Source organism: Zingiber officinale, chromosome 1B, assembly GCF_018446385.1.
Source record: "Zingiber officinale cultivar Zhangliang chromosome 1B, Zo_v1.1, whole genome shotgun sequence".
Classification (NCBI taxonomy): Eukaryota; Viridiplantae; Streptophyta; class Magnoliopsida; order Zingiberales; family Zingiberaceae; genus Zingiber; species Zingiber officinale.
Genome location: NC_055986.1, coordinates 142,112,306 through 142,128,248, shown reverse-complemented (window position 1 = coordinate 142,128,248; position 15,943 = coordinate 142,112,306). Strand labels below are relative to the sequence as shown.

The following is a 15,943-nucleotide window of genomic DNA, read 5'->3' as shown; positions in this document are numbered from 1 at the left end:
CATTAAATCTCATATCTTAATCTGGAGAAGAAATCAAAGAGAAGAGTTTACTGTCTGCGAGAAAGTCATAACGAATCTCCACGCTTGATCCTTGAACCAAATCCCAAAATGAATAAACCTCCACGCTTGATCCTTGAACCAAGTCCTAAAATGAACAAACCTCTTTTTCTCTTCCTTTCACTGATTTCCTTAGACGATTATATAGAAGAGGAGTGGGCTTTACTTGCCCACTCTCTCGGTAATATGTGGTACATTATATAGGAAGAGGAGTGGGCAAGCAACGCACACTCTTTCGGTAAAGTATGCAGTAATAGAACATGTCCAACATAGTATTCAACATCTCTCATTCGTCCAAGTCAATTCATAAAGGTTATTTAGTCACAAAGACTATATAAGAGCATTCAATTCATACTTTAGGAAAATGGTTTGTAAAGCACACTGAACAATTACTACTAAAAAAATTAGTACACTTAACTTAGTTGTTCTATCAAACGATTTAGATACATCAATATCTTGCTTTTACCCCTTATTAAATTAGTTACATCGATATGAATATTTTTAATCCCTCGTAATGATAATTATGTTGAGAGCAAGTTCAATATTTTCATTCAATATAACTATTCACAATCACATTTTAAGTACTCAATAAAAAATTATAATTGGTTAACCAGTGAATAAATGCCAAAGATGTAAATATATTTTAATCTTCTATTTTAGCTAGAATATATACATTATAATCAGTTGCTTTTCTAGTTATATTTCATAGACTGAATCATTCATAGCCAATATGATACATGATAAAATAGCAAATACTAATTAGAACTTTAAATAGATGCTAAATAATTAATTAGGGTAAAATTATGATTAACTTATAATTTCAAAGGGTCTCATATAGTAGAGAGACAGAGATTCATTCTCCTACTACCTTTTATTGTCGCTATATCACATATGGTATGAATCACATGCTATGATATTTTTCTATTTACCAATAAAGAGTGTATGTCTTTCTCAATTTCAATATCGTATAAATTTTAGATCTGGATATTCCAAATGTCTAATTCTGTATTTAACTCATGAATTCAAATCTAGCCTCTAGCAGTTTAGTAAATAGTAGGTGTATTTACTCTGATTATTATTAATTTACAAATGATCTCCTTTTGATACAATAATCAAGGCGACTCCAACTTACAAGTATGTCTATGTGCACAACTTCATTAATTATCCCTAAGTAATAGTATTATCTCTATTTGTACTTAACAAAATAGAGATGATTGTCCATATGAGTGAATCAATCTCAACCTGCCAACATGCATACCAAGACTTTATCCAAATATAACATAGATATTTACATTGAATAGATTATGACTTTTCATATATCTAATTGTCTTTGCAATATGTTACATTTTACGAAATCTCTACGACTTCACATGTCCTTAAATAACTCTTTAGTCAATGACTTGATAAAAGGATCTACAAGCATACCACATATAAAAATATACTCAAGAACTATTTTTTTTATTGTCAACAATATTCCTTACAAAATTATATTTAATAGTTATGTGTTTGTCCTTGTTGTAATATTTGGGATCCTTAGAAAAAGCTATAGCAGCTTAACTATCACAGTATACTATAACAGAACTTCCACTATCCTTAGCAATTTTCAAATGTTTTAAGAACTTTCTTAACTAGATAGCTTCTTATACATAGCCTTGCATAAGCTATTGGAGCAATCTAGGTTCCCTAGGTTTTAATATTTGGACAAATATTTAAGTTAGATTTATTATTGTATTTGATATGCATTGTGCATGTGCAGGATATAGGTACAATAAAGAAAGTCCAAGTGTGAGAAAGTCCAAGAGGAGTCTTGGCGGTGTAAGTCCAAATATGTAGTCTTGGCAACGTAAGTCTAAGTCTGACTTGGCAAAGGTTGAAGTTCAGGAGGCGCGATCTCTTGGCAAAGGAAGACCTGGCAATGATGATAAAGCCGAAGGAAGCTCTTGAAGGCAAGACATGAAGGATAAGGAAGCATCAAAGGGACGCAAGGCTGATGGAAGAGGCTAGAAGGCTAGGTCTAGGTTGGTTAGGCAAGGACGAGTGCTGAGTGAATGTACTCGAGGGGTTAAAATCCTAGGTTTAGGGTTTTACTGTAGAAGTACTATAGTAATTACTGCAACAGTACTGTAGTACTGTAGCAGTCGACTGATATTTTTATCAGTCGACTGGTAGCGAATAAAATACCTCTGTTCACTCAACCAATGTGGAGTAGTCGACTGATACTTTCATCAGTCAACTGGTATCGAGTCGTTGGCTTGTAACGGTCAAATTTCACTTAAGACCAGTCGACTAGTATTTTTACCAGTAGACTGGTGGCGGGAATAGCTTGCTGTTTTCCTCCTAAATTCTATTTAATAGAGCTCGGGGTGCATGGGCAAAGTTGATGAAATAAAGGTGGTTAATCCCTATTAGTAGTCTTCCAAGTGCCCTAGCATCCCAAGCGTTCTTATGCGAGTTGTGGTGAGGTTTCTCCACCCACAAGGAGCTACGTGAGCTAGCCGGAGGTTTTCTAGGGAATCAACCACCGATGGAGTGAAATCGTCCACCTTAAGGAAAACTGTGGAGTAGGAGCTCTATCTCCGAACCACGTTAAATCAACATGTTAGGTTTGCTTTCTCTTGTTAGTATTTATTTTTGTATTCCGTTGTGAGTACTAATAATTATTGGAAGCGATATTTTGGGTGAGACGTTATTCACCCCCTTGGCTGACGTCAAGGTCCCAACAAGTGGTATCAGAGATAGGTGAGCTTTTGTTGGACTAATCGCCAAAAGAGCGGCTAGAGGAAGAAGAAGATGGAGTCGGAAGGATCACTAGGATGGAATATCTGAATCCCACCTTCGTACGACTGAGACTCTAGTTATTGGAGTATGCGGTTGTAGACATGGTTCCAAATGGAGTGAAACTATTGGATGGCTTTGGAAGAACCATTCAAGACTCCAACGAACAAGAAGGGGAAGCGTCTCAGATCTCAATATTGGACTGAGGAGCAAAGGGAGCAATCGAAGGCGAATAAGGAGGTAACAAAAATTCTATTAAATTTGTTGTCTCCTAAAGTGTTGTTGAGTGTAGGTAATTACGAGATCGCAAGTGATCTTTGGAAAAAGATCATTGCATTTCATGAAGAATTCTACAAAACTTCAAGGAGTAGAGGAGCCCAAGGAGAAGGGCTCAATGGTCTAAAAGGAGAAGGATCAATCGGATGTTGACACGTGTTCAACATTAGAGGAGGAGAAGGAAGATGAGAAAATGTCATACAATCTTCAAGGGAAGAGGAAGTGGAACCATCCACATCTTAGAGTGAAGAAGAAGAGGAGCCTGTTGGTGCAATTTCCCTAGGTCAAGTTTGACCAGTTTGACTAAGCTTGAGTTGAGTCAAACTTGAGTTGGGATTTGAGTTTTGATATTTGACAATATAAGGAGATTGCTGGAGCAATCGTCCAGTTATGGAGATGGTCAATATAAAATATCGCACCCAAATAATAATTAAATAATAAGATTTAATGGATGAAAAATATTAATGGAATTTTTAGGAATTTTTAGAAATTTTCTGGGATTTAATTGGAGGGCGTATGACGTAATCAAAGGGGATTGCATTACTGGGCTCGAGAAGAGCCTGTTTGGAATACCCGTAGGTGGGAGTTAATTGAGGAATGGATCTAGGGTTTAATTGGAAAATCCCTAAGTTATAAAAAGAAAATTTCCCGTGCCCTAACTCCCCACACGGCGCCAAACCCTTTCTTCCTGAGCCTTCACCACGCGAGTACCAGCCGACCTCTCTCTTCCCGAGCTCTCACCCTCTCTAGCCTCTTCCCCTCACGCGACGAGCCACAGACGTCACCCCCTCCTTCACCAAACCCTTCTCCTCAAATCCTCCGTCGAACCTGCTCTCCTCCTCGCGCGGGCACCACAGCCGACGATCCTCTTCCCCTCTCCGTTGTGCCCTAACTTCTTTTCCTCTTCGCCAAGACGCGCCGCAGCCACCTACTCCCGAGCCTTCGCCTCTTCCTCATGATCTCACCGCACCGACCCCTCACCTGTGCCCTAGTTGTTCTTGACGCCGATTTCTTCTTCCTCTTTCTGCTCGCGTCGCCCCGGTGGCCCCGGCAAACACCGGCCGCCAGCCAGTCTTCCATTGCCGCTGCCCTCTACTCAGGTTCATCACCACAGCAGAGGCATTCTTGGTAGCTGTCGGTAAAGGTGAGTTGGATTTCTGTGAATCCAGATTGTGGTAGGTTTTGTTGCTCAATCTCAAGCTGTGAAGTTTTCTTGTTTATCCAACAGCTAACCCTTTCCGGCAACAAAGCCCTAGTTGTGCGTGGTGGGTTTGAGGTAAGATACTTAATTTTGGTTGATTTAGGTTTTGGTAAGTGCATCTTGTTGACCTGAAGTATGCAAAGTATCATGTCTACCATTAACTGTCTCCATTGTGTCGGTTCGGTTATGGGATTTTGTTTCTGGTATTCTGGTTGCTACTTGCGAAGTTAGAGCTAAGGTAATATAGGTGACGCTGGTTTTTTGGGAGGAGCCTCTACTGCATGTAATATTCATATTTAGTTGTACGGTTCTTGAATTGGAAATTATTATTTTACCCTTTTCCTTTGGTAGTGCCATGGTAGAGTTTGTAGACTACTACACAGTTTAGTGAATCTAAGAAGTTTCGCAGACTTAATGAGAATTCAGCAAGCATTTCTCAGCTAACTTTGTTTGGGTTAGAAGAGGTCCAGGAAGCCGTGTCATGTCATAGAGGGTTGTAGAGTTTAGGTTTGGTTGCTTCGTGCATCCATTTCGAGATAGGTTGATGGTTTGAGAATTGGTATTAGTTATTTGATTTATATGAAGATAGTTAATTTGCGTGCACTAATACAGAGCGTTGATTGAGACGGTTGACTTAACGGGACGTGATTTGATTCAGACTACATATTAAAGGTGGGTACTTCTTTCTTTGTTTCTTTTAGTACGTTGACCTTGGTGCATGAACTATTTTAGATAAGGACTATTTTATCTTGACTCCACTCTTATTTTTTTCCTGCGCTTGATACTTCCACGTGATCTTTGAGATATCATTTCCATATCTATACAGTCTCTTGTTGTTGTCCATGATAAGTAGCAGATATTAGATACCATATTTGTATGCTTTGACTGTTGTTTATTTATGTACTATATTGAGCATTTACAATAGCATACCTAATTTTTTTGCTTATATTCAGACTGTTATCGACTTATTGGTATATCATGTAGATAATGATCGACTTCTTTGGTCGAGAGAGTCGTTGACCAGGGCCGCATCCTCGGCCACTCGAGAGAGTGGTAGCTGGAGTTGATGCCGCTTGTCCTGTCGTGCCACACTCGACCACTCATGGGTAGTGGTAGCTGGAGTTACGAGCAGCAGGGACCCCCATCGCAGATGTAGCTAGTTAGCTACTATGCAACTGTCCCCTCGGCCACTCGAGAGAGTGGTAGCTGGAGTGGTGTACAGTCTGTCACTGACCCGGTCTCTCTGTTGGTTGCTACTCGGAAAACCTAATGATTCCACTGTACAAAATTTTTTTACAAAGGTCTGAACCTTTTCCTAGCTACCATGTGTTCTTTTAAATTAAACTTGGATCGCCTGCGGAACTTAACACGTTTGATCCAAAGTTTAATCTATTTGTTCTTTTAGGTTTTGACTTGGATCTCCTGCGGAACTTAACACGTTCGATCCAAATCACCTAAGTTATTAATTCCATTAAATATTAATTTCCATAATTGGTTCCCAGTACTGACGTGGCGAGGCACATGGCCTTCTTGAATATGGGAGCAACCACCACCGACTAGATAAAACCTTTTAAGGAAAGCTAATATTTAATTTCCTAAAATAACTTTAGGTTAACCGAAAGGAACAATCAAATCACAAGGAAAAGAAAAAAAAAGAACACAACATCGAAAATAAATTCGAAATACTAGAATCGCATGCCTCTTGTATTTGGTATTATTTCCAAAAATAACTAGTATGATGCGGAAAGGAAAAAAATACTAGTTGTACCTTTTAGAAAGACCTCTTGATCTTCTACCGTATTCCTCTTCTAATCTCAGACGTTGTGTGGGCAACGATCTTCCGAGACGAGAACCACCAAACCACCTTCTTCTTCTTTCCTTCAAGTTTCGGCCAAGCAAGACTTTCAAAGGAAGAAGATCCTTTTCCTCCAACCAAGCTCCAAGGGATGCAAACTTTCTCTCCTTCTTCTCCAAGCTAAGATCCGGCCATCACTTGATCTCCAAGAGAAAAGAAGGTTTCGGCCACAAAGATGGAGAGAAGAGAAAGGGAAGGGCCGGCCACACCAAGGAAGAAAAGAGGGAGAAAAATAATAGAGTTGTTCTTCCATAAAGCCTCCTCTACCCCCTCTTTTATAATCCTTGATCTTGGCAAATAAGGAAATTTAAATAAAAACTTCCTTAATTCTTTTGCCATGAAAAGGAAAATTTTATTTAATTAAAAATAATTTTTCTTTTCATTATAACATGGCCGGTCACTTATTTCCCCAAATCAAGGAGAGTTTTAATTAAACAAGAATTAAAACTTCCTAATTTGTTTCTAGAAATTTATAAAAATTTCTCCAATAATTTTATCCCTTCGTGATTGGTTTATAAAAAGGAAATTTAATAAATTAAAATCTTTCTTTTAAACATGTGGATAAAAAGAAAGTTATCTCTAAAAATTAAAATCTCTTTTAATCTACAAATAAGGAAAGATATCAAATCTTTTCTTAATCTCTAGAAACTTATAAAAGAGAATATTTAATTTTAAACTCTCTTTAAATCATGTAACGGGGTTAAAAGGAATTTTTCTTAAAATTTAAAATCCACCTTTAATCAACAAATAGGAAAGATTTCAAATTTTAAACTCTCTTTAAACACGTAGATGATTTCAAAAAAGGAAAGTTTTACCAAAATTAAAATCATCCTTTAATCTACAAATAAGGAAAGAGATTAATCTCTTCTCTTAATCTTTGTAGAAAGCTATAAAAGGAAATTTTAATTTTAAACTCTCTTTAAAATCACGATATCCACATAAGAAATAATTTTAATAAAAATCCTTTTTATTCTAAATGTCGGCCACCCAAGCTCGGGACCCAAGTTGGCCTACCACAACTCGCTCATCCACACGGTTCGCCTACTAGCTGGGTTCCAAGCTAGCTGGTCGGCCCCACTGACGGGTAAGAAGTGGTGTGGTATAAACTTATATATGAAGCTACCAGAGGACCGAGAGGAGGAATCGTTTTAGTCTCCCGATAAAATTAAGCATCTCGTGTTCGCCTAACACACAACTTAATTTTATCAATAATAATTCATTCCACTGAAGAACTATTATCGAACTATCGCATCAATCCCAAATTACATTTTGGGCTCCTTCTTATTATGAGTGTGTTAGTCTCCTGTGTTAAGATGTCGAATGTCCACTAATTAAGTGAGTTATCGACAACTCATTTAATTAATATCTTAGTCCAAAAGTAGACCACTCAACCTTATCGTCACGGACTAAGTCCACCGTAGGGTTTAACATGACAATCCTTATGAGCTCCTCTCGGGGACATTCTCAACCTAGATTACTAGACACGCTTCTTCTATAATCAACAACACACACTATAAGTGATATCATTTCCCAACTTATCTGGCTTATTGATTTATCGAACTAAATATCACTCATCGATAAATTAAAGAAATAAAATATATATACTTGTTATTATATTAGGATTAAGAGCACACACTTCCATAATAACTGAGGTCTTTGTTCCTTTATAAAGTCAGTATAAAAGAAACGACCTCTAATGGTCCTACTCAATACACTCTAAGTGTACTAGTGTAATTATATAGTTAAGATAAACTAATACCTAATTACACTATGACCTTCCAATGGTTTGTTCCTTTCCATTTTGGTCGTGAGCTACTGTTTATAATTTATAAGGTACTGATAACATGATCCTCTGTGTGTGACACCACACACCATGTTATCTACAATATAAATTAATTGAACAACTACATTTATCATAAATGTAGACATTTGACCAATGTGATTCTTATTTCTAGATAAATATTTATACCAAAAGCTAGGCTTTTAGTATACATCCTAACACTCTCGACCATACAGGGATCATGGTGCAGAGAGATGGGCGGGAGTGACCATCTGTGCATACGCTGTTATTATACTTGCTTTAGCTGCTGCTGTTTACATATGTTGTTATGCTTACTTGCTATGGTTTACTTGTGTTGATATGTTCCCTTATGTTGAGATATGCTATCATGGTAGGTGTTTAGACATTGGTTTATTTATTAGAAATGTTTATATACCTTACATGTTACCTCTGTAGCTATGAGCAGTACTGTAGTAGATTAGTACTACTTCTGACCTTCTCTTACTAGCTTAGGATATGGTTTCAGGTATGAGTATTTATCATGATTTTATTTTAGTATCTGCTACTTCCCTTATGAGACTGTATTCCTTTTGGTATTCTCTGTTTATATGTTATGTTCATGCACTATCTTTCTTTACCCGTTGAGTTCCAATACTCACCATCCCACAAAATAGTTTTCTTTCGCCAGGTAACAGGTAGATGAGTCATGGATGCTTGGAGAGATGTTGGCTGCCAGTCCTAGGTCCTACGTCACACTCGAGGATAGTTTTCTTTTTGGGTTTTGTTACCGTTTGAGTGGTATGTTAATTTTGCGTATTTTACTTTTGAACAAGTTGATGTGGATTTTTGGAGTCTAGTCTGGTGGTTATAGGTAATTTTGCTAGTACCGTTATTGGTCTTATGTTCGTATTATTTTGTGTTCTCCGCTGTGCATGTTTACTTTCAGCCATGTAGGCTTATTAAACTGCGTGGTTGTGTTTATTTTGTTCCAACCTAGTGGGCTGATGATATAAACTGCGTGGTTGTGTATATATTCCAACCGTATGTGGATGATGTATATTTTGTATGTAGTAATACTTCAGATTGTCACCCGTACAGCGGAGATGCTGCCGAATTTTTGTCTGGCAGGACTCCTTTGGGGGTGTGACAATTTAGTGGTATTAGAGTAGGTTTACGATGATTGGTGTTTTTCCGTGTTTTGGATTTTCGAGTTAATCTGATACAAATTTATGGTATCAGAGAGGGGGTTTGTGACGCCTATTTTCGGTGTTCCGATTATTTTGCTTTCCTTTTATAAGTTGATTCCTCGATGTGACTCTCGAGTTTTGGGACCAGGCAGCGGCAGGATGTCTCCAAGCTATAGGATGTAAGTTGTCTACTACTAAATCATTTTCCTAATGGCACTTATATACTTATTACTAACAGGAATGACACGAAGATGGTCGACTGCTATACGTAACCGTGGACAAGGTCAACCACGAAAACAACCCACGGTGTCTATGGGTCCCGAACCAGCTGCCCAAGGGATAGAGTTTACAGGAAACCTGAATGAGGTTGATTGAGGGAGCAGTGATCGGAATCCTCCAACCTCTACTAGGGAGCGTGAGTTACAGACGTCGGGAGTACCACCTTATATTCCTGCTTCAAACACTACTGGTTAGATAGTGGATAGTGTAGGACCGTTGGGCCGGCTAGAAGGGGGGGTTGAATAGCCCTGAAGAAAAACACAACCCTTTCTCGAACGATTAAGCTAACACTTGAAAAATAGATTAAGCAGAAAATAAAGCATAAAGACAAGACACCGGATTTGACTTGGTTACAACCGGGGAGGTTGTTAATCCAAGGAAGATGGTTGCACTAAGAACTCCTTCAGGCGGAGAAGCCTCGCTTACAGCAGTGTAGGCACAGAAAGACAGAAGCTTATCTAAACAGTGGAAGCGAACAAATGTTGTTTACAATTTCTGAATTGATGAGCTTGACCAAGGCTATATTTATAGCTTTGGCCTGGGTGCCCGAAGGGGTTCCGAGCACCTGGGATAAAACTATTTATCTAACGTTCAGATCGCGTAAATCGCGATCCCGGTCAAAATTCCGGGCGCCCCGAGCCCAAAGTCAACAGTTGTTGACTTTTTAATCCGGACCTCTTCTCGTTCGCCTGCCTTCGCTTCCTCGAGGGCCAGGGTGATCTGCCATCCGAAAAGGGCTCACCCAACCCAACTTCCGGCCTTCTCGAGCTTGCTTCTGCTCCGGCGCGCGCCTCCTTCTCGTCCGTCGGCGTACTCATTCGCAGTCTTTACCCCTCGAACGCATCGTGTGTCGTCCTTCTCGCTAGCTACGTCTCTTACTCCCCGAGCAATCTTCCGCTCCGGCTTTCGTCCCTCGGAACCACTGCACGCTTCCTTCTCGTCCGTCGGTGTACTCTTCCGCAGCACCTCATCCCTCGGACTGTCGTCCTTCTCGCTAGTTGTGTCTTCCGCTCGACTACCTATGCTCCTAAGCTCCTGCACATTTAGACACAAGGTTAGAAACACACAGGACCTAACTTAACTTGTTGATCACACCAAAACGACCTTGGGGTTCCAACAGATAGAGCTCGAATACCCTTGTTGGCGAAGTCTGTGAAAGATCGAACTACTCTATTCCATGGAGGTGTTGATCCTTAGGCGACTTGTAGCTGGTTGAAGAACTTGGAGGGCACATTTGGGTACATGAAGTGTACAGATGAAGAGAATATGGAGTTGGCTGCATATCATCTTTGGGATCAGGCCGTCATTTGGTGGGACATGTAGAAGACGATCTTTGGGGAACAACACATCACGTGGCAGATGTATCGGGAGGCATTTGAGAGACAGTATTTGTTGGTACGGTTAGCACTAACAGTATTTTCTGAAACTTCACGATCCAACAGTATTTTTTGGTTACATTTTGTCTAGCTTGTCGTCAGGAGTTTCTGAACCTCAAGCAAGGTGATCGTTCTGTGATGGAGTATAATGTAGAATTCAGTAAATTGGCTGAGTTTTGTCCGCATCTTGTGGCTCAGGATCATGATCAGATGCATCAGTTTACTCAGGGACTTGCGACATACATACGACTCAATGTCACGCCCCAGAGGAGTCCCTGTCCGAGAAAAATTTCGGCAGCATCTCCCCTGTACGGTGGACAATCTGAGACTTTTCTACATCTCATATACCTCAGCCACAGGCGGCTGGAATAATAACAATAAATAAAAACATTCACCACGCAATTTATAATAGTACATCACAATACTACACTGACTCGAAATCCACCCTACTCCACTACACTCGTAAAACTCAAATCCGACGAAACTCACCTCTTCTGCCGTCCAGGCAGGCATGTAGTAAAAACATATCGAATAGAACATCCATCAATATCAAAAGAAAAACATACGATGTCCAAGTATCCAAATAACCAAGCACACACATAAGCAAATAAAAATCAAACCAAATGGTAAATAAATCCTCGTGGTCTGCAGGGATATAGCACTACGTGCAGTGAGGACTAGCGACTGGAACTCCCTCCTGACAGCATCAACCTAAAAATAACAACAATGGAGGCGGGGTGAGTCCAACACTCAGCAGGTACAATTGATATGCAAAGTAAAGAAATAACACCTAGCACTAATCATGCGTACAGTCTCCTGATAAAAATAAAAGTAAATGCAAACCGAAGTAGACAGGAGAGAATCTGTACTAACCAGGACCCGGTATAAGGACAAACAGTCCGAGTGGTATAGGAATCCTGTATGCATGTCAAACATAGGTATCCAAACAATATGCAGCATATAAATGCAGCAAGCACAAACACAAGCAATAAATGCATCATGCATATGATGCCAATGATGGCCCGGTCACCCCTGACGCTACCAATCATCTCACACACAATAGTGAGGCCGAGTGGGTAGGGCTGTGCACACTCAGGCCGCCACTACTCACGAGTGACCGAGTGGACGGGTGCTGTTTGAGTACACCTATCCTCCTACCCCAAATCATAAATGGGGAGCGAATGCTCTCATCTCCCAGACTCAAAGACGGGAGGAATCCTCAATAACACGTCAGGTCACACTACCCACGAACGGACCAACTGCCTAACAGAGTCCCTCACGCAACACACTCACCGAATCGACCACTAACCCATGAGTGGTGGTGTGTGCAGATCCATGTAACTGGCGATGTGCTCAACAATAATGGAGCGGACTATCGCACAGCATGCAATCATGCAAATGGTGCATGGCACTAACCACAAAATATCCTGACCTAATCCACATGTATATAAAAATGCATCATAGGTCAACGAACCAAAACAATCCAAAGGTACACAGAAGGTATAAAACCTAGGTCCTGAACATGGTAAAGCATGATATATCACTACCCCTATAAGCATGTATAAACAGGTAAAATATACATGAGATGCAAACCAATCAATAAATCAAGCATGTACCAAAATTTGGGTAGTGATTAACCGAAACAGGTAAGAAACACAATTAATGCAACATGTTAATTTCATTACTAAGCATATCAAAGACAAAAAGTTAAAAGTACCCGCCTCCAAAATAGAAAGGTCCAATCTGACTCCGAGATACTCGTCTCGCGTCAAGATCCTGTATATTAAACATAAGGTCTAGTTTAGCTAATTCTATCATACCACAATTAGCCAAATTAAATTCTAATCCAATTTAAGAAATTCTAAATTGGATCCAACTAATCAAACCAATACCCTTAACAAACTGTAATTAAATAAAACCAGTGGATCCACTAGGGTTAGTTCCTTAACCCTAATCATCCTAGCTTAAGGATTAACCTAACAAACGAAATATCACTCACCTGAGTTGAATGTCTCAGTTGAATCTCACAGCCACTAGTTTGTACTGATATCAAAGAGTTGTTGGCTGGAAATTTCTGCCGTTAAGGAATGTTAGCTGCTGGAAATAAACAAACAAACCACATCAACCATTTTCCTTCCAAATCATGTTCCAAAACATAACCTGAACACTTTACCCCTTCCTTTACTGCCACTGGGCGGCAATCGAAGGCAGAGACGACAGTCAGAAATCGGGCGGCGCCAGCACCCTATAATCGAAGTCGATTGTTGAGGTCAGCGGCAGCACAGAGGAGAGGAAATCAGGAGTCGGCCCGACCTAGGGCAGAGGAAATCGCGGCTGTGTAGGCTGTGGCTAGGGCCCGAACACCAGAAGGGAGCTTGGACTGTCGGCAATGGTGCTCGGATCAAGAGTCGGCAGCGGTGAACTCCACAACGAGGGCTCGGCTAGGGCACGTGCAAAGGAAGAGGCGTCGGCGGTGTGGCTCAGATCCACCGCACAGTGGTCGGCGCTCGTTCTAGGGCACGGCTGGGCGGAGGAGAAGTGGGGTTCGGCTCGGTAGAGAAGAGAAGGAAGAGAAGAGGACTAGGGCTCGGCGACAAAGAGAAGAGGAAGAGAACCGCCGAGTGGTGGTTAGGGCGTGGGAGCGGCGTCGGGCGCACGGGGAGAGGGAAAAGAATCGGCGAGGAGAAAAAGAAAAAAAAAATTTTTAAAAAGAAAAGGAAAAATCAACTTTTCCTCACTTAAATGGGGTAGCCTAAACAGGCTTTTCCGGGTCCCATTTTGTCCCCGTTAACTCGTCCATACGAGCTCCGAAAAATTCCCGAAAAATTTCCAAAAATTCCGGAATATTCCCTTATTAATATTCGCCTATTTTCCGGTATTTTACACTCAAGATGCCAGGATTTCCAGGTAGTTCTTATCGAGAGGTTTTAGATCGGGCGTTATTCATTGAGATGACTCAGCAACAAGTGAATCTGGAAAAAAGTAACAATAAACAAGTGACACAGAAGAAAGAGAAAAGAGGTCAAAGCTCACAGGTTACTTCAGGAGGGTCCTCTCCATCGCAGAAGATAAGGCGAACCTCGGATGGGGTTTCTCGTTCTTCTCAACGAGACCGGAAGAATGACTTTGGGGGGATCATGTGTTTTTAATGTGGCTCCAAAAGTCATACCAAAAATAACTGCCCGTTGGATCACGCTTTATGCTTCTATTGTAAGCTTCCAGGGCACGAGAGTCAAAATTGCACTCTGAATGCTCAGTTGGAGATGACTAAAGATACCACTCAGGGAGGGCGACCCGCCCAGCCACGACAGAAGAAAGGACCTCAAAGGACTCAGAACGCTTCATATCCGCCGCAATCCCCGGGCCCCAGGGGAAGGTATATCATATCCAGAGTCAGAAGTATCCAGTGGTCCCAGCGACCACGCAGTACTCTACGGCAGCATCCCCTTATCAGACATATCCTGTACAGTAGGACCCTTCCCTTCCATCTCAGCCTTATTTGGCATTCCAACCTCAGCCTCAGTACCAACAGCAGCAGCAGGGTGTCGCCTCTCCGATTCCACGTCAGTCTACTTCAACGATGCCACCATCGAGCTCAGAAGTGGGACATGCTTATGCAGTCACGCGAGAGGAGACACAGCGGGCTGAGGGATCGGTCTTTCGGGGTAAGGTCTCAGTTTATACCCTTATTGCTCACTTATTGATAAATACGAGTAGTCCTCATTCGTTATTATCTCGAGTATTTTTGAGTAAAATCGGTAGACTACTTATTCACCGGACATATGGGTTAGCAATATCTTTACCATTCAGATGGTACTCGCATGTACAGGGATTTAAGCGATCCTATTGTGGGAGTAGCAGGAGCAGGATGAGCTCATAACCCACAGAGTCATCCTTTACGGTTGGCGATTTGTTCACGACACTATGACAAAGTGGTATATATGCATGTTGCTTAGCTGTTATCCTTAGATGAAGGTCCTTGAGTTGAGAAGTAAATTTGGGGACTAAATTTTTGTTAGTAGGGGAGAATGTAAAATATCGCACCTAAATAATAATTAAATAATAAGATTTAATGGATGAAAAATATTAATGAAAATTTTAGAAATTTTCTGAGATTTAATTAGAGGTTGTATGACGTAATCAAAGGGGATTGCATTACTGGGCTCGAGAAGAGCCTGTTAGAAATATCCGGAGGTGGGAGTTAATTGAGGAATGGATCTAGGGTTTAATTGGAAAATCTCTAAGTTATAAAAGGAAAATTTCCCGTGCCCTAACTCCCCACACGGCGCCAAACCCTTTCTTCCTGAGCCTTCACCGCGCGAGTACCAGCCGACCTCTCTCTTCCCGAGCTCTCACCCTCTCCGACCTCTTCCTCTCACACGACGAGCCACAGACGTCGCCCCCTCCTTCACCGAACCCTTCTCCTCAAATCCTCCGTCGAACCTGCTCTCCTCCTCGCGCGGGCACCACAGCCGACGATCCTCTTCCCCTCTCCGTTGTGCCCTAACCTCTTTTCCTCTTCGCCAAGACGCGCCGCCGCCACCTACTCCCGAGCCTTCGCCTCTTCCTCGTGATCTTACCGCACCGACCCCTCACCTGTTCCCTAGTTGTTCTTGATGCCGATTTCTTCTTCCTCTTTCTGCTCGCGTCACCCCGGTGGCCCCGACCAACACCGGCCGCCAGCCAGTCTTCCATCGCTGCTGCCCTCTGCTCAGGTTCATCACCACAGCAGAGGCATTCTTGGTAGCTGTCGGTAAAGGTGAGTTGGATTTCTGTGAATCCAGATTGTGGTAGGTTTTGTTGCTCAATCTCAAGCTGTGAAGTTTTCTTGTTTATCCAACAGCTAACCCTTTCCGGCAACAAAGCCCTAGTTGTGCGTGGTGGGTTTGAGGTAAGATACTTAATTTTGGTTGATTTAGGTTTTGGTAAGTGCATCTTGTTGACCTGAAGTATGCAAAGTATCATGTCTACCATTAACTGTCTCCATTGTGTCGGTTCGGTTATGGGATTTTGTTTCTGGTATTCTGGTTGCTACTTGCGAAGTTAGAGCTAAGGTAATATAGGTGACGCTGGTTTTTTGGGAGGAGCCTCTACTGCATGTAATATTCATATTTAGTTGTACGGTTCTTGAATTGGAAATTATTATTTTACCCTTTT

General features: G+C 41.2%; 2 long non-coding RNA genes across 3 annotated transcripts; both read left to right on the top strand.

Moving 5' to 3' along the window:
- Positions 1-3,778: 3,778 nt before the first annotated feature.
- LOC122005394 lies at positions 3,779-8,923 on the top strand. 2 transcript variants are annotated; one of them, XR_006118400.1, is made up of 4 exons: positions 3,779-4,252; positions 4,337-4,384; positions 4,922-4,981; positions 8,633-8,923. It is a non-coding gene; the product is annotated as an uncharacterized LOC122005394 (long non-coding RNA). The 2 variants fall into 2 exon arrangements; XR_006118395.1 differs by having other exon boundaries at positions 8,619-8,923.
- Positions 8,924-13,253: 4,330 nt separating this feature from the next.
- Positions 13,254-15,943, top strand: LOC122005337. Its single transcript, XR_006118385.1, has 2 exons — positions 13,254-15,545; positions 15,630-15,943. It is a non-coding gene; the product is annotated as an uncharacterized LOC122005337 (long non-coding RNA).